Source organism: Macaca nemestrina, chromosome 10, assembly GCF_043159975.1.
Source record: "Macaca nemestrina isolate mMacNem1 chromosome 10, mMacNem.hap1, whole genome shotgun sequence".
NCBI lineage: Eukaryota > Metazoa > Chordata > Mammalia > Primates > Cercopithecidae > Macaca > Macaca nemestrina.
In genome coordinates, this window is record NC_092134.1 from 1591416 (window position 1) to 1609659 (window position 18244).

The 18244-nt window shown below is 50.5% G+C and overlaps 1 long non-coding RNA gene across 3 annotated transcripts; it reads left to right on the plus strand.

Moving 5' to 3' along the window:
• The first annotated feature begins 404 nt into the window (after positions 1-404).
• LOC105490539 (uncharacterized) lies at positions 405-16727 on the plus strand. 3 transcript variants are annotated; one of them, XR_011608643.1, is made up of 5 exons: positions 405-2461; positions 4171-4405; positions 5850-8522; positions 14319-14519; positions 15288-16727. It is a non-coding gene; the product is annotated as an uncharacterized lncRNA (long non-coding RNA). The 3 variants fall into 3 exon arrangements; XR_011608642.1 differs by lacking the exon at positions 15288-16727 and having other exon boundaries at positions 5850-6901; positions 8332-8522; positions 14319-15276; XR_011608641.1 differs by lacking the exon at positions 15288-16727 and having other exon boundaries at positions 14319-15276.
• Positions 16728-18244: the final 1517 nt, after the last annotated feature.

The following is an 18244-nucleotide window of genomic DNA, read 5'->3' on the forward strand; positions in this document are numbered from 1 at the left end:
GAGATCACGCTTTACTGCAATATGTAATTTACTGGAGTGATGAGCTGCACAGGTGGGGGTGATTAGCATCGCATCGCATTTCAAGCAAATACTCAGAACACTTGAGCTCACCATAATAGCAACAGGAGGGGCCATGAAATTATGACAGTGGTATGTTAGGTACTACAGTGAGTTCTATGCAGTTATGATTTCACACTGCATCTTTATGTTTGTTTATATTTCTCTTGGCTGTGAATGATGCCATGTAAAGTCTGTGTTTATTTGTGTAATTTTGATAAATTTTAACTTTTATAATAATTTGTCTAATATTGTGGTAGTAAATGATAAGATAGACTAGTATCTACATTTATTTTATGTATTCATGATATGCGTAACTTTAATTTTTTTCCAGTATTTCTAGGTTATGTGTTTCATCTGCAAGTTTTCTCAAATTGTTGCAAATCTTCAAAAAATTTTCCAACATATTTACTGGAAAAAATCCACATATAAGTGGCCCCCCCACCAGTTCAAACCTGTGTTGTTCAAGAGTCAGTTATATTTATGAGGTGTTTTCAAAAGTTTATGGAAAATGTGTCTTACAAAAAAAACTATGCATGAATTTCAAATTTCTTTTGCACCAAAATAAACTCATACTAACTTGTTATAATATATCTGAAAAGTATCTAGTTTGAGACACTGAGAAAGATAAGACATCAGTTTGGAAAGAGTCCCTATCAAAGCAACGTGAATTATGCTAAAATTGAAGCAGAACAAACACCAAATCTGTGGTGAAGCTTAGGTAGAGGACTGGTGAAGTCATTGATGCTTTATAAACAGTTTAGGGGGATAATGCCCCGCAGAAATCAGCCATTTACAAATGGTTAAGTCATTTTAAGAAGGAACTGGATGATGTTGAACGTGAAGCCTGCAGCAGCAGACCACCTCAGTTTGAGAGGAAAAAATCAATCTCATTGATGCCCTAATTAAAGAGGACTGGTGCTTAGCAGCATAAATAGCCAACACCGTAGACATCTCAATTGGTTCAGCTTACCTAATCCTGGCCAAAAAATTAAAGTTGAGCAAATTTTCTACCTGATGAGTGCCCAGACTGTCACACTCAGATCAGCTGCCAACCAGAGCAGAGCTTTCAATGGAAATTTTACACCAGAGGGGGATCAAGATCTTGAAGCATTGCCTAGAAGAATTGTAACAGGAGATGAAACACGGCCCTGCTAGTACCATTCTGGAGACAAAGCACAATCAAAGCAATGGCTACCAAGAGGTGGAAGTGGTGCAGTCACAGCAAAAGTGGACCACCCAAGAACAAAGGTCATGGCAACAATTTTTGGGAATGTTCAAGGCATTTTGTTTGTTGACTTTCTGGAGGGCCAAAGAACAGTAACAGCTGCTTATCATGAGAGTGTTTTGAGAAAGCCAAAACTTTAGCAGAAAGTTGCCTAGGAAAGCACCAGAGAGTCCTTCTCCACCACGATGCTCCTGCTATTTCTTACCATCAAACCGGGGCAATCTTTTTTTTTTTGAGTCAGAGTCTTGCTTTGTCACCCAGGCTGGAGGGCAGTGGTGCGACCTCGGCTCACTGCAACCTCTGCCTGCCAGGTTCAAGTGATTCTCCTGCCTCAGCCTCCTGAGTAGCTGGGATTACAGGCACCCACCACCATGCCCGGCTAATTTTTGTATTTTTAGTAGAGACAGGGTTTCACCATGTTGGTCAGGCTGGTCTCAAACTCCTGACCTCATGATCCACCCACCTCAGCCTCCCAAAATGCTGGGATTACAAGTGTGAGCCACCACGCCTGGCCAAACCAGGACAATCTTGACAGCATCCCTGGGAAATCATCAGGCATCACCTTTCAGTCCTGATTTGGCTCCTTCTGACTTAATTTTTTCCTCATCTTAAAAAGTTTTTAAAGGGCACCCCTTTTTCTTCAGTTAATACTGAAGCCCAAGGAGAGGACATCGCTGGGCCCTTCTCTGGGGCTGCCCCCTGGCTGGGAGGAGAGTGGACAGTTGCCAGGGGCGGACATTTGGGACAACAGGGCCTTGTCCTGCAGCTTGAAAGCCCCTCTAGGGCTCATTTCCCTCTTAAATCATGTCCCATTTCCCTCTTAAATCTAGCCCGCTGTGGCAGGGAAGCTCGTGGGCAGAGAAGGGGGACCAGGGAACTTTCCAGAGCCCCTCTCAGCCCTGTGATGGAAACGGGCCACCTGGGGAGGATGGTCATAGTGTCATCAGGCACAGTGCCCGCTCCACTGCCAGGGACTGTGCTGAGAGCTCATGAGCCATCCAGGGACACTGCGTACATCCCAGTGCAGGATTCCAAAAACACGGGGAAAACCTTAGAACCGAACACAGGGAACTGCCTCCACTCTAGGACGGAGGCCGACAAGTGCTCTGCAGAAATCAGGGATCTCACAGATCTGCGTTAATTAGAAGCAATGGTGTCTGCGATCTAGTGAAACTGGTAGGTGACAAAATACTGTTTATAAAGTGGTCCCATCTAGGTATAAACAAGGTTACGTCTATTACATTCTATGTGTGCCTTTTTAAAAGTGAGACTCTAAAAGATGGTAAAAATTCAATCCTAATTGTTCACAGTGATTTGTCTGATAATACAAATTTATAGGGTTTACTTTCTTTGCCTGTCAGTATTTTCTGACCCCTTCCCCTTCCTGCCTTTATGAGTAATGAATGTGCATTACTTATGCAGTTAAACAAATAGGAGGCTTTTAAAACTTGGCTTTGTTTCCTGGCTGGCATCTTCCTCTCTGGGCACATCCCCTAGCAAGAACAGCTTCTGAATTGTCCTGTGTTTGTGAAATGCATGGACATTAGCTCTGCCTGGCACAGCTGAGAGCAAGGAAAAGTCAATCAGAAAAGCAGAGAAAAACAGATCCAAACACAACTCGAGTTCCAGAATATGGTGACACTCTGTGCACCCACACTTAGGTTCGCCTCATTTACTCGTCCTGGTGGAAAAGATACCAGGAGATGAGTCATCTAAGAGCAGTCCGTGGATGACTGAGGGTTTATATTTGGCTTCAGAATAAATTAATTCCCTTTTTAATAATGATCTCCTCCCAGGAGAATGGCATTTTAAAATGCCTGACTTGGCTAAATATTAAGAGTGGAGTCCTCAGTTCACGCTGATGAATGGAGAGGGCAGGGGAGAAGCAGGGGTGGGTGGGGGCACAAGGAGGGCACCGGTGGATGGGGCAGCCTGTCTGGGAGCAGAAATCCCATAGACGGCATCCCCGGGCCCTTCTGTGCTGCAGCAGGAACCAGTGCTCGGAGGATGTCCCTGAACCATGGGCACCGGGGCAGAGTCCTGAAAGTAACACTTTCATGAAATTCAGTAAGAAAAACCTGGGCAGACTTCGTGAAATCTGATTTAATGATCTATTCTAATCATTAGAAGGGGGACTCCGGTTTGGGGCAAGGCTTGGGGGAGTTACTTTTCAGGATTAATTAAATAAGCCACGTATATTTCTCCATGGAGACCTGCCCTGTCTATCTGCACGCCAGTTAATCAGGGAATTGTCAGGACCCCACCCCGGGTCAGCTCCCCACCCCGCTTTCCCTTGTCCCCATCCCCTCCTCCAAACTGCGGTCACCTACCCAGGCCAGGCTGGCGCTGGGGGGCAGGGGAGCAGGTCCACACTGTGGCTTTGTGAGAACACAGGCGGCAGGCGCCCCTTTGCATCCACATTTCTCTCCCCGCCCGTCCTCATGCCCTGCCTTTGATGGTGAAATGGAACTAGCTGAAACTCGGCTTCCTTCTGTGAAAACAGTAAAAAGGCATAGGCAAACAATATGTGACCGTCACAGCGCAGCTGGGCTGACAGTCCTTCAAGTGGCTGGGGGTTCTTGTAAGGGAGGATAATTACATTTTCATTGTGTTAAAAAAGGAGGAAATGGGGAATACGCCCACCATCACTGCTTTGAACCTCCTCAAATTTCATTTCCTTCTGAAACTGTTGGGAGTCCCAGGCAGGCCTGTGGCTGGACTCATGACACCCCCGTGGGTGGGTGGGTGAGAAGGTGCTCGGGGCCCTTCAGTGTGGGTGAACAAAACCCCCAGAGCCCCCGCCAGCTTCTGTGCAGGGCTCAGACCCACAGCTGCTCAGGAGGTGCTGAGCCTGGGGCGCATCACGGAATGCCTCCCCTGTGAAGGTGTCATTGGCGCGGAAGAAGATGAACCTCATGGAAGAGCGTGTTTCCGGCTCAGCAGCACCTGGGATTTGTGCAGCCCGGGCCAGGGCGAAAGTGCGTTGAGGGGCTTCCCGGCGTGAGTTTGGATTTGGGGACCCGAGGAACCCGTGGAAGACGAGGAGATTCCGTGTCGGTGTCAGTCCTGGGACCTCCCTGTGCAGAGGGTGGTGTGTTCCCACGCTCCCTCCGTGGGCAGGTGGGTCCCAGAGCCGTATCCGCGGGGGGGAGGGGGCAGGAGGGAAGCCACGGGAGAGGCCTCACGCCGGGCGATCCAGCACCTGTCGGCGTGAACGCCGCTGCAGCCTAATTGTCAGTCATTAAACAGAACAAGACTGCCTGGAATCTCAACTGGATAATTCAAACAATTAGATTAACAAGGGTTTGTTTGGTCCTAACATTACGGAGCGGAAGAACAGTATTCGTGGCGTTAACTCTGAAAGTGTCTCGTTCCCAGGACTAAGCAGGGCAGCCTGTGATTAGGAAATATTTCGCCACGGCAACCCCGCGCCTGTTCCCTGTAGGGTGGCCTCAGGGTCCTCCAGGGAGAGCCCACTCTGACACCACACCCAGGACGGTCATGACTACACATAGGCGGCTTCTTCGGGGTATAAAAACAGCACATTTGAATGACACGATCGCCTCTCTTCATTATGTCCTTAGCAAAAGCACCATAATTATACACGTAGAACCTGAAATCAATAGGGGCCCTGTTTTGTAATTTGAACTATAATTTACAATGGTGAACCCTCCACGCTTCCAGGCAACATGCAGAGAAGGTAATTTCTAGATGGATGACAAGGGGTGCCCTTCAGCAGCCTGGGTAGTCACACTGTTGGGTAGTAAAAAAGAGGTTTGTAGCCCTGGTGGGAAGCTTCAAGTTAAAGAAGCCAAGAAATTAAATAAACAGAAAGTAGATTTGAAATACACACGGCAAACTGGCAATTTGTCTTTGAGTGTTTCAAAATCACGAACTATAAAAGACTCTAACACACTCTGGTGTTTTTCAGAGACAAAGGTTGGGATTTTCCCTAACATTTAGAAACAGTTGGGAGCATGCATGTGAACTCCTGTATTGAAACTGCTCTGCATTCATTTAGGACTCGTATCTTCAAGTCACCTTCTGGAGGACCTGGGCATGTGTTTGGTCCCTCTGGAACTGTGTGGGAATCCTTAGGGTCCAGCCGCGTAGGTGCTAGGGAGTCTGGACCAAATAGCTCCCACTGGTCTGGGTCCACTCTTCCTTGCTGAGGGACGTCTGGAGAAAGGAGGAGCCTGCATGGGCGGGAGGCGGGGTCCTGGCTGGGCCTGGGGTCCTGCTGCCTCAGGGTCAGGACCCTGGGAACCCCACCCCCACCCACCGTGTCCTGCTTCGACTTTGCTCTTGGTGGCGGCGGCGGGGACCGGGGGTCTCTCCGTGGCTCTGCCAGGCTGGGAAATGCCTGCTCCACGTCTAGCTTCCTGCTACGGCCTCCCCATCTTGGCCGTCAGCACCGCTCCAAGACCCAAATACTGGGGCTGTGGGTGGAGAACCTGGCTGGAGGCAGTCGGGGCTCCGCTGCTCAGCAACTTAAGGGGACTGAGTTGGCCTGGGGTTGGTTGCACATTCACTACGGCTGCACATTCCCATTCTCTGCTTCCAGGGCAAGGAGAGGACCGTGCATCCTCAGTGACCATGGTGCCTCACCCTGCTTTAGAGAAGCCTGTCCTTGCCCCCAAGCTGCTCTCCACAGAGTTCTGTTTGCGCACAAGAGGTCCCTGTGAAGGAGTGTCCATCAGGTCTGGACGTGCACCTGACCTTGCTGACTGAGAATGTGGTGACTAAGGTAACTAATGCTCCTTTACTTCTGCGTCTGATACCCAGGTCTATGCAGGCTTCTTTGGCCTCTGTCCTCAATCCTTAAATTAATCCAAGGATGCAGCAGTCGGGGCCTCACTGGAGAACTCATGTATTTACCACACAGGAGACTGAGTGGACGGAGGGGACGGGAGAGCTGAGAAGTCAGACAGGAGCTGGGAGGCAACTCAGAGGCCAGGAAGGAAGGTGGCGGCTCTGTCCCTGGGATGGAGCGGGGTGGGTGGTGCTGGCAGAGCCCAGGGCTGGGGTCTCTGGGGAAGCTGGACCCACAGCAGCCTCGGTGTGCAGGAATGACGTACACAGCAGGCCGGAGGCTGCCTGATTCTCACACGTGTTCACGGAGACCTGTGTGCAGCAATGATCCCCAGCCAGCATCCGGGTGATCCCCAGCCAGCATCCGGGTGATCCCCAGCCAGCATCCGGGTGATCCCCAGCCAGCATCCGGCGGCTGCCTGATTCTCACGTGTGTTCACAGAGGCCCGTGTGCAGCCATGATCCCCAGCCAGCATCCGGGTGATCCCCAGCCAGCATCCGGGTGATCCCCAGCCAGCATCCGGGTGATCCCCAGCCAGCATCCGGGTGATCCCCAGCCAGCATCCGGCGGCTGCCTGATTCTCACGTGTGTTCACAGAGGCCCGTGTGCAGCCATGATCGCCAGCCAGCATCCGGGTGATCCCCAGCCAGCATCCGAGAACTTGGCTTTTGGGACGTTTCCTGCGTGACTGGTTGACCAGGTCATTTGTGCACTCAGGGAACTAAGCCCTGCCCTACCAGCTGCCTGGACTCGGCAGTGTGATCAGGGCACGCCCGACTTCTGTCACCACAGTGGCTGCACAGGTAGAGGGTGCCTATGTGACCAGTCCTCTGTAGAAGCCCCGAACTCAGAGACCTACACAGCCTGCCTGAGAAGCAACACTCTGGATGTGCTGCTGACTTCACTGCTGGAGCAAGCCGCGTGTTCGGTGTGATGCACCCTCCCCGAGGGGGAGCTCTAGCCTGCACCTGGCCAGTCCAGACGACTCTGGGTCTTTCTCCCCTGCTGATCTTGCTACATGACTTTTCTCTGTAATAAGCCATGGAGTCCACACTGTAATCACGCAGTGTGTGGTGGCCCCAGGACCCCTGAGACATGGAGCCGCAGGGAAGACAGGTAGCTGCCTGAGGTGCTTGAGGCAGAGAAGAATGGGGAATAGCCTGGCTCCTCCCCTCCCCCTGTCGCCCACCAGGGCCTCTCACTGCCTGAGCCCAGCTGAGGCTAGCTGACCAGGGGTGTGAGAAGCCCAGCTCTACAAATTCACAACAGATCAGGAAGGGCAGGGCATGGATGGGAGGGCATCGGGGCCACAGGCCAGGACAGGCATGTGGGTTGCTCTTGGGGGCATTCGCAGTTATACTAAGAAGCTCCAGGAAGGACACACACACACACACACACACACACACACATACACATACATATGCACACACACACAGACACACATGCACAGACACACGTACACACTCCCCTGCCCTCTCATCTCCAGACCTTGTGGTCCCCATGAGCCCCCCAACTCCTGGCACTGCCAAGCTGTCCTGAAGGCTCTTTTGGCCGGAAACGGGCAGGGATCTGAGAGCACCGGCTGTCGGGTGAGTCCTGCTGAACTCACATCAGAGATTAGGACGAGAAGACACAGGAGTGAGCTGGGCTGGGGTCTCAGCTGCGGATGACAAGAGGGTCCCAGAGAAAAGCCCGGCCCCCCTCCGCTCTCCACTGGGCCCCCGAGTGGATACTGCCATTTCCAGAACAGGCTGTGGGTTGCACAGGCTCCTGAGGTTCACTGAACCGGGGCTCTGAGGGGTCCCCAATGCTTCCTCCCTGTCCTGTGCCCCCACCCCATGGGGTGGAACAGCCGCCCACAGGCCTGGGTTCCGCCATGCACGAGGGAGCTGGACCTTGGTGACTGTTCAGGAGGGAGTCTCTGGGCCACCCTCCCCATAACCACATGTCTATCCCCTTTGGCCCCAAGGGAATTTCTCATAATCCTCCCTTGGAGGAGCCCCTGAGTGCCAGCCCACCCTCATCACTCTCCTGAACCCCCATGAACAGCCTCCGTGGCACTTCCACCTGTCCTTGTCCCACCAGCCCTCCCTGTCCAGAGCAGCCATGGGGCCTCTTACAGTTTGAAGTCTGTCTGCATCACACGTTTCCTCAGAGTCTCCTCGGGCTGGGTGAGTTCTCGTCCTAACAGGCCCTGACTGCCTGGCCCTGCCTACCTCTCCTGCCTCACCAGGAGCTGCCCACACCCTTCTTCAGCCAACCAAGCTCCTAACCATCGGGGATCCTGGGACTCAGGCCTGCCTTTGCCGGACACTTCCCTTCGGATTTCCACCTGGCCACATTCCACTCTTACTTAAGGATTCTGCTTACAAGTCGTGTCCTCTAAGGCTCCCCGCTAGCCTTCCCCACCACGATGACATCCAGGTAAGGTGCTTGGGGGTTTAAGGAGCAGATGGAGCAGTGGGGCTGGGCACAGATGTTGAGGCAGGGGTGGGGGCAGGAGCCAGGGAGTGTCAGGCTTTGACCCAGGAAGGAAGGGAGCCATCGGAGGGAGCGTGTGTGGCCTGGTGACTGTGGTCGGGAGACCTGTTCCTTAAGCGATAGTTGTGGTGGGCACGTGAGGAGGAGTGGCTGGGGGCTGCTGCATGGCCGGGCTGCATCTTCCCTGCATGGCCCCAAGTGGGGCAGGTGCCCCTGCAGTGGAGCTGCTTGCAGTTCCTGTCCTTGCCGTGTCACGTGGGGCTCCGCAGAGTGTGAGAGGGTCCCTTGCAACTCTGTCTATGTGAGTTTGTAGTGTCTGCCCCAGGAACACCCTCCCAGTCATATAAGCCTCAGGCCCACAAGGCCTGGGCGCCTCTCCTGCTTCCCTGTGCCATGTCCCCGGGGGACGAGGGCCCCACCTGCCAGCTTGTGGACTTCAGTTCCCATCAGTGCTCACCCTACTGCAGCCCATTCTCACTGCAAATGCTCTTTGTTTTATTTTTAAAATGCAATTTCTTCCAAAGCAAATAACTCCAAAGCAGGAAGGGGGCAGTGGAGCTGAGAGGCACAGCTGTGCAGAGGACACCCCATGGCTGGTGTGGACGCCCCGCTCCCAATTCGTGTGCAGGGTACTTCACAGGAGGGTTGGAAGGTGGTTATATCAGAATGGCACTGTGGGGGAGGGACTTGCCTGCCTTTGCTTGGGCCCACAGCTGCAGCGTTTGCATGCTGAAAGCCATTGTTATTCTAACTGTTGACAAGGGGCAGCTCCAGCACAGCTCTCAGCAGGAAGCCTGCTCCTCCCCTAGTGTCTCTGGCACCATCACTGAACCAGTATCTGCAGCAGCCAGCAAACTGACTAATTACGGATGAGCCCTTTGTTCCTGATAACCCAGTGGCTCTCATCTGGGGCAGGCCATGGGCAGAACATTTCACCCAACAACAGCAGGAAACACGTTCTCTCCATGTGCACATGGTACAAGGAATACATCCTATTCCAGTGAAAAAATAAGTCTCAGGAAATTTTAAGGAATGAAATTATACCAAGTAAGTTCTCCAACAACACTGGAGTGAAATTAGAAATCTGTAATGGAAGAAAACTTGGTAAATTGGTCTATATGTGAAAATTAGACAACATATTTCTGAACAATAAAATGGGTCAAGAAAAAAATCATAAGGGAAGTTAGAAAATACTTTGAGATGGATAAAAACAAAAGCACAATATACCAGCATTTATGGGATGCTGTGTCACAGGGAAATTTATTATAGCCACATACATCTAGATTAGACAAGAAGAAATATCTCAAGTCATTAACCTAACTTTCCACCTTAGGAAACTGGGAAAAGAAGAGCACACTAAGTCCAAAGGAAGAAGAAAAAAGTGAATACAGATTAGAGCAGAAATTAGTGGAATTCTACTCATTTGGAAGAATCAAGAAAATCGACAAAACTTTAGCTATGTTGACCCATGAGAAAAGAGAGAAGACTCAAATGATTAAAATTAGAAATGAAAGAAGAGCACTACTACCAAGCTTATGAAGAATAAAAGATTGTAAGGAAATATGGCTGGGTGCAGTGACCCTCCCCTGTAATCCCAGCACTTTGGGAGGCCAAGGTGGGCAGATATCTGAGTCAGGAGTTCAAGACCAGCCTGGCCAACATGGTGAAACCCCATCTCTACAAAAATACAAAATTTATCCAGGCATGATGCTGGGTGCCTGTAATCCCAGCTACTCAGGAGGCTGAGGCAGAAGAATTGCTTGAACCTGGGAGGCAGAGGTTTCAGTGAGCCAAGATTGTGCCATTGCACTCCAGCCTGGGTGGACAGAGCAAGACTCCATCTCAAAAAAAAAAAAAATGATTATAAGTAAATACAATGTACCATGTACACCAACAAATTAGAAAACCTAAATGAAAGGAACAACCCCTAGAAAGTTGCATGTTTCCAAAACTGACCCAAGAAGAAAGAGAAAACTTGAATAGACCTATAATAAGTAAAGACATTGAGTTCATAAATAATAATAACAATTTCTACAAAGTAAATTACAGGACTAGATGGTTTCATTGAGAAATTCTCCAAGTGTTCAAAGAAGAAACACCAATCCTTCAAAAACCCTCCTAAAATATGTGAGTATGGAATACTTCCTAACTCATTCTCTGAGGCCAGTTATTACCCTGACACTAAAACCAGACAAAAGTATTACAAAAAAGGAAACTATAGCTCAATGGCCTTAAGAATATAGACACAAAACTCCTCAACAAGGTACTATTCTAAACTCAGGAACATATAAAAATAAAAATTAAAAATTATTACCAAATAAGATTTTTTTCCCCTGGAATGCCGTGTTGATTCAACATAAGAAAATCTATCAATATAACAGTATATTAATAGAGCAAAGAACTAAAACTATGGGATTATCTCAATAGATGTGGAAAAAAATAGTTGCATTTGACAAATCCAACACTTTTTCATAATAAAAGTATTCGACCAATTAGGAATGGAAGGGAACTTCCTCAACCAGCTAAAGGGCATCTATGAAAAGCCTATAGCTGACATCATGCTTCAGAGTGGAAGATGGAACCATTTTCCCATAAGATGAGGAATAAGGTAAGGATGTCTATGCTCATCATTTTCATTCAATATTGTACTAGAAGTTCCAGCTACGGCACTTAGGTAAGGACATGAGATAAAAGGCATCTGAGTTGGAAAGGAAGAAGTAAAATTATCTCTATTTGCTGGGGATATGATCTTATCTATAGAAAACGCTTACACACACACACACACACACACAAACTATTAGAACTAATAAATTAGTTTAGCAAGGATGCAGAATACAAGATCAATACACAATCTCAGCTGCACTGCTAAACACTATCAATGAAAAAACTACAATGGAAATTAAGAAATAAGTGCCATCTATAATAGCATCAAAAGGAATAAAACACTTAGGAATAAAACTAAAGACGAAATATTTGTATACTGAAAACTATGAAACATTGTTGAAAAATTAAAGAACTAATAAATGGAAAGACATCCCATGCTCGTGTATTGGGAGACTGAATACTGTTAGGATGGCAGTATGCCCCAAATTGATACAGATTTAATGCAATCACTAGAAAACCCCAACTGTCTCTTTTGTAGAAATGAATAAGCTGATTCTAATTCTATAAAAGCCCTGACTTGACCATTATGCAATCTATGCATGCAACAAAATCGCACTTGTACCCCAATTTATAGTTTACCCCATAAATTTATAAATTGCATAAATTTATACGAGTAAAAAAATAAAATTCATGTGGACATGCAAGGGACCTAGAATAGCCAAAACAACTTTGAAAAAAGAACAAAACTGGAGGACTCACACTCTCAAGTTCAAAACTTACTGCAAAGCTACAAACTGAATAGTCCACAGAAGAATGAACTTGGATCTTCCTCTCACATTATGTGTGAAAAATTAACTCAAAATGAATTAAAGACCTAGAAATAATAGCTAAAAATATAAAACCCTTAAAAAAACACAAAAGTACAAATCTTCATGACCTTGGATTAGGCAACTGTTTTTTAGATTTGATATAAAAAAAAAAAAAAAACCAAGGGGAAAAAACATAAATTGGACTTCGTCAAAATTAAAACATACATACATCAAGGAACGCTATTAAGAAAGTGAAAAGGCAACCCAGAGAATATCTGAGAAGTATCTGGTATGCAGGATATATGAAGAATTCTTAGAACTCAATAGTAGGATGAAAAATAAATTTTAAAATAGGCAAAGTATTTGAATAGACATTTGTCCAAAGAAGATACACAAATGGCCAATAAGCACATGAAAAAATTGACATCATTAAGCATCAGGGAAATTCAATCAAAACCACCGCAATGAGATACCACTTCATACCCACTGGGATGCCTGTAATTAAAAAAAAAACAAAATAAAATGATAAAAAATACGTATTGGTGAGGATATGGAGGAACTGGATCCTTTATTCAGTCTTGGTGGGAATGTAAAATGGTGATGCCAATAGAGAAAATACTTGGGCAGTTCCTCAAAAAGTTAGGATTATCCCCAAAAAGTTAGGGATATCCTCATAGAATTATCCCACGACTCTGCTATTCTACTCCTAGATAGCCACTCAAGAGAAATGAAAGATATGTTTACACAAATATACACAAATGGTCATGGCAACATTATTCATAATAGCTAAAGGGTGGAAATAACACAAATGTCCATCGACAGATGAACGGATTAGAAAATGTGGTCCATCTCTACGATGTAACGTTATTTAGCCATAGGAGGGAATGAAGCACCAACACAGGCTACATAGTGGATGGACCATGAGAACATTTTGCTAAGTGAAAGAAGCCAGACACAGAGGCCACACCCGTACGATTCCATTCCTATAAGGTGCCCAGAAATTGCCAAGCCATAGACACAGAAAACAGCTGGTGGTTGCCAGGGGCTGGGGAATGGAGAGAGGAATACATGCAATTTTTGGGGGGTGGGGTGATGAAAATATGACTGTTGCATAACCTTAGGAATGTACTAGAAACTACTAACTTGGGCAGTTGGTGCAATTATGTGGTATGTGAATGATATCCCTGTTTTTAAAGTGTAGAAACTAAAAGAACTGGGGAGCAACTGGACACATTGGGGGTGCAGGCATGGGCAGTGCAGGCCCAGCGTTTGCACTCAGTGGGGGCAGGAAGCAGCCCCCACCTGAGGCTTCTGCACCTGGGAGGCCAGCATGAAAGTCTCATCTCTTCCTTGGACTGGGAGGCAAGGGCAGCATGTGGGGTGAGCAGTGCTGGGCTGGTGCAGGCTCCTCTCCTGGGCTCTCCTGCCTCCCTCCTGCTCCCTGGTGTCTTCCGGTGCCTAATTTTCTGGGTATTCCAGACGCCTGACTACTCTTTCATGAACCTCACTCAGTTCTGTTCCTGTCTGGAGACGCCTCGTCCAGGGAGGCCTCCCCAGTCCCAGTCCCCAAGTTCGGGCCTCCTGCTGGGTCAGGGCCCCCAGCCAGGGTGCGGCATCTTAGAAGAAGCCCTGCTCCCACCAAGGGAAATTGTCTGCCCTACAGTTTCTCCTTTTAAAATTAACTTTCCCGACATTTTCCTATTCTAAACACAACTCATCATTTCAGGAAATTTAGAGAATGTAGAGAAGTAAAAAGAAAAATGTCCCCAGCCATGGCCAACGCTTTCCCGAGTTGCACAAATACAGACAAGTGATATGTGTTTCTTTGTTAACAAAAATTGTAACCACCATGTCTAGGTTATTCTTAAGCCCGACTTTCTCACGGCATGGTGTTTTGTAAACGGTTCTTCACGACAATAAAATAACCCTCCTGGGCCTCTGTTTTAGCGGCTGCACAGCATCCCCAGCGCCGTCTCCATGGAGAACCTGACCCCTCATTCGTGAGGTGGAAACTCACCTGAGCTGAGCTCCAGGGCATCTCTGCGGGGAAGCGGGGTGGGTGGAGCAGCCCCTGCCCTCCCCAGTGCCCCAGAGACAAACTGGCCCAGAACCCTCTTCCAGCAGAGGAGCCCTGTGCCCCTGGGAATGGGGATCAGTGGGCCCTGGTGGGTGGGCTCTGCTGCAGAGGGGGCACTGAGGCCCAGGAGGGTCCCCACAGGCCAGGCAGACCAGACGGCGATGGCTTTACCAATCTGGGTCACGGCAGCCTGTGCCCTTCAGTCTGCCTTTTGCATCTCAGGGAAATCTCCACCCTTCTGTCCACCAGGGGCACTGGTTTCTGCACCAGCTTCTTCCCCAACTCTGGTAACAGCCTTTGCTTTGCCTTGGAGGAGCCCACCTCTATGCAGATGAAGATGCCAAGGGGAGCCTGACCGACCGTGGAACCATCATGGAGGGAGGCAGAGCTGAGGGCTGGGGGAGGTCCCGGCTGCATCACCTGAGCCCCTGAATCCAGCCACACCTGAAGGTAGCTACCCTTGCCCCTCTGAGTTGCATGAATCAATACATCCCTTTCATTCTTAAGCCAGTTTGAAATGGGTTCTGTCCCTGACAAATGGAGTCCTAGTTGGTACCCTTCTCTGTCCCTCCCACCCCAACTTCACTCTTAGCAGCCTGGGAAAATTCAGAGAGAAATGAGGGGGCCGTGGAGAGCCAGGTTCTGAGGCTGTGGCCGCTGCACCCCTCCCGCCACACAGGTGGGCCGATGTTTAGGAAACGCTACTTCCACCGAAGCCTTTGGTAACACCCTGGTGCCCGCAGCACCCACGACTGGATACCCCTCCCCAGGTTTCTGTCTGCTCTGATGAGCCCCCAGCTGCTCTCCCCCGACATCCCTGTCCTCAGCAAGACCCCAGCTCCTCTCTGGTGTTGGATCCCGTCCCCGCCTGCCCAGCTGTGCTCACCCCTGAAGCAGGAGCTTCTGAATGTCCTGGGTTTCTTGGCTCCTCGCAGAGCCCCAGGGTCCCTGATACATGTCTGGCACCGGTGGGGCACCCGGTAACTGTTCACCCACTCCCATAAATATGCTGTTCACTGCTGAATTATAAAGGGTGTGGGAACAAGAGAGAGGTTTCAAATCACTTTTCATTCTTACGGTTTGAATACATTACACAGTGATCTAATTAGGCTTGTATTTCAAGCAGAGACCACACTTCAAAGTAAAATTTAAAAATAATTCTACTATGGGAGGAAATGAATGTTTCTAATATAAAATTTCACCTGCTGTGCTTGGCAGGCAGGGAAGCTTGCGGAGGCTCGTTATCCTAATCGAGGAAGCCCCAGAAAGGAGAGCCGTTAAGAGAAGTGACATTTTCCTGGACATCTGTCCTGAGAGGTTTCCATCCCTCCCGGAGGCTCTGGGTCTCTGAGCACCCCAGCCTGTGGGTTCTGACAGGAGGTGGGTGGGAACAGGATGGGGCCCCAGGCAGGTGCTCCAGCCCCATGTGGGGAGCAGAGGTTGGATGGTGGGGACTTGCTCAGACCCTCCTCTTCCTATAGTCCCAGCGCCGCACGGTGGGACTCTGGACAGTCCTCCCTCTCCGTCTTCCCCTCACTGGGGCCCAGCACGGCACAGGAGGGGCAGCCAACACCATTTAGACACCAGAACTGTCCGGAGTGTCCTGCCCTCTGTCTCAAGTCACGACCCCGGATTCCCCAGGCAGCCACACACAGCGGTCTACACCCGGAGAAAGTTGCTGTGAGAACTGCGGCAGCACAGGAGGCTCTGTGTGTTTGCTTTTGTTGATCTGTTCAACTGCAGCTCTGATTTATTCCTGGGGTGGGGTTGAGTTGGTACCGTAGGCGGGTTAGTCTGTGACCATCTCCAGGCGGTCCTTCATCCCACTCTGCTTGCTCCCTTGGATTTATTTTTCCAGCGCGCACAGGGAACCTCCTTCCTTCTGCTAAGGGATGCTGACCGCCTAATTAATTGGTTGCTCTTATGACCTAGCCCAGCTCCCAGAGGTTCCTGTGTCAGGGCTGCTTGGGATTTGTTAAGGAAACAACATGCCGTTCCTCTCATAGTCATTTGTCATCTGTGTCTGAACGTTCATGACACGTCTTTGACCTAAGATACCTGATCTACACGACAAATTATTTGAGAACATAAAATCTGAACTTGAAATTTTAGCAAGAAGAGAAAGCCGACGTTCACTTTTCACCTTCACTTGGGCTCTGAGCTGTCTCAGAAAGACATATCTGATTTCTGTTACATGAACGACGTGTTTCTTTTTTTCCAAGTTCTGAGGCCTCCAGCTCACAAGTCAGATTAGGAGCAGGCCCTGAGAGGCAGGAAAATCCTTCCTGAGCTCTTGTGGCCCCAGGACCAGGGACCATGCTAGAGTTAACGCCTCACTCCCCACAGGGCTCTGGGGGAGTTTCCCCTTCCTCCTAAATGGCTTTGCAGGGAGAGCTGGGCCCTGCCAGCGGGAGCCCCCTCCAGGCCAGCTGACCTGGGTGCTGGGAGGAGCTGCTGCCCCGAGGCGAGGACTGATGTGTGTTGAAAACCAGAATTCTGAAATGAAATGGAATTTGAATGAGAGACCAGGGGATGCCCAGACCTGGGAGGAAACTGCATTTCACCCGGTCGGACCCTGCCCTTGGCGTCCACAGCCCAGGACAAATACTTCAGGGCAGTTGAACAGCATTAAGGCAGGAGGAAGGGGACCCTGAGTGGCTCCAGTGAGGGGTGGCCTGGGTTGGGGTGGGAAGGAGGCTGTGCCCGTCCCAGGTGGAGGAACGAGGCAGAACCAGTGGGGAGAGGCCTCTCATCTGCCTGCCCTGGACAAGCTCCACCCTGTGGCCCTGCATCCTCCCCTGTCCTTTGAGGCTGCCCCAGGGCCATGGTTTGGAATAGCCGGTGCCCACAGGGAGCCCCACCCCACCCAGGCCCCTTGGCACCACTGCTCTGATCTCCTCGGGAGGCTGAAGGTGACTTGATGGGAGGCAGGAGAGCACAGGGGGAGTTCACTGCAGGTTTAGGTGCAGGGCCCAGGGCCACCCAGACAGCAGCCACAGCCACAGCCACGGCCCTGGGGGGCAGGGAGGGGGTATGCAGGGCCCTGCCCAGGTCAGCGGGAGGTGGGGGCGCAGAGGGCTGTCCCGGGGACACTGGGCTGTGGAGGACGCAGTGAGAAATCTCAGGGTATGGGGCCCACCCGGCACCCCTCCTTCTTTCCTCCAGTTCCTGACTCTGCCCTCTGTTGGCCAAACCCTGGCAGAGGCCAGTGGACTTACAGCCTGGACCCCGAGGGTCAGCCCACTGCACACAGCTGGGGAGGCTGAGGAGCCTCTGAGCAGAGCCCGGGGCAGCAGCCTCTCCATCTGCCAAGGCCTGGCTTCCCGGGCTGCCCCAGCGCTCGTGGGTCCTGGTACTGCCAGCCTCGGTCCCACCATGGCCTAAGATGGGCCCAGGGCTGCTTGGGAGCGAGTCTCCTCCTGAGGGTAGAGCTGCTTCTCCTGCCTCACCGGCCATGGGCTCCCCTTCAGCCCAGCCTGAGGGACTTGGGGCCCCTGGTGGAGGGGACTGGCTAGAACCGCTCAGAGCCCAGCGTCCCTGAGTCGTCAGCACAGGCCGAGTTTCAGGAGCCATTCGCACGCAGAACGGCGTCCCGGGTGCAGGTGTCAGAATATGGGGGCAGGTGTGGAGAGGAGTTGAGAGGTAGGTTGGGGTCTCTGCCCATGTGAGGCTGGACTGAGCCTGCCCTGGCCTCTCTGGTTTTCTGTGGACTTTGGGGTCACCTCAGATGTTTCCTCTGACAGCAGCTCCCAGTTCCTGTCCCACGCTGACCCTGAGGCCACCTGGTCAGGGCCCTTCCTCACTGGCTGATACCAGAGGGCTCCCATGGCTTAGGGTGGTCCCAGGACTTGCCACTTGCTGGCCGGGACACTGGGACCTCAGCATAGGCCTGGGCCGGGGAGGGATGGGGACAGAGACCCCCAGCTGCAGCATCCCCCACAGGTGGAGTCACCCCAGGGGTTAAGCAGGGGAAGGGAAGGGCAGACGTGTGGGGGAACGTTCCCCACAGTTTCACACCTACGAGACACGTGGCCAGAGCGGGGCTGGAGCTGTCACCGGAACACTGTGTTGTGGACCCAGCCCCTTGTGTCCTGACCCTGTGAGCGTGTTTGCCGCATGATATTGGGTGGTTCTGATAATCGCAGCCAGTCCCCAACTGCACTGCATTCAGCATG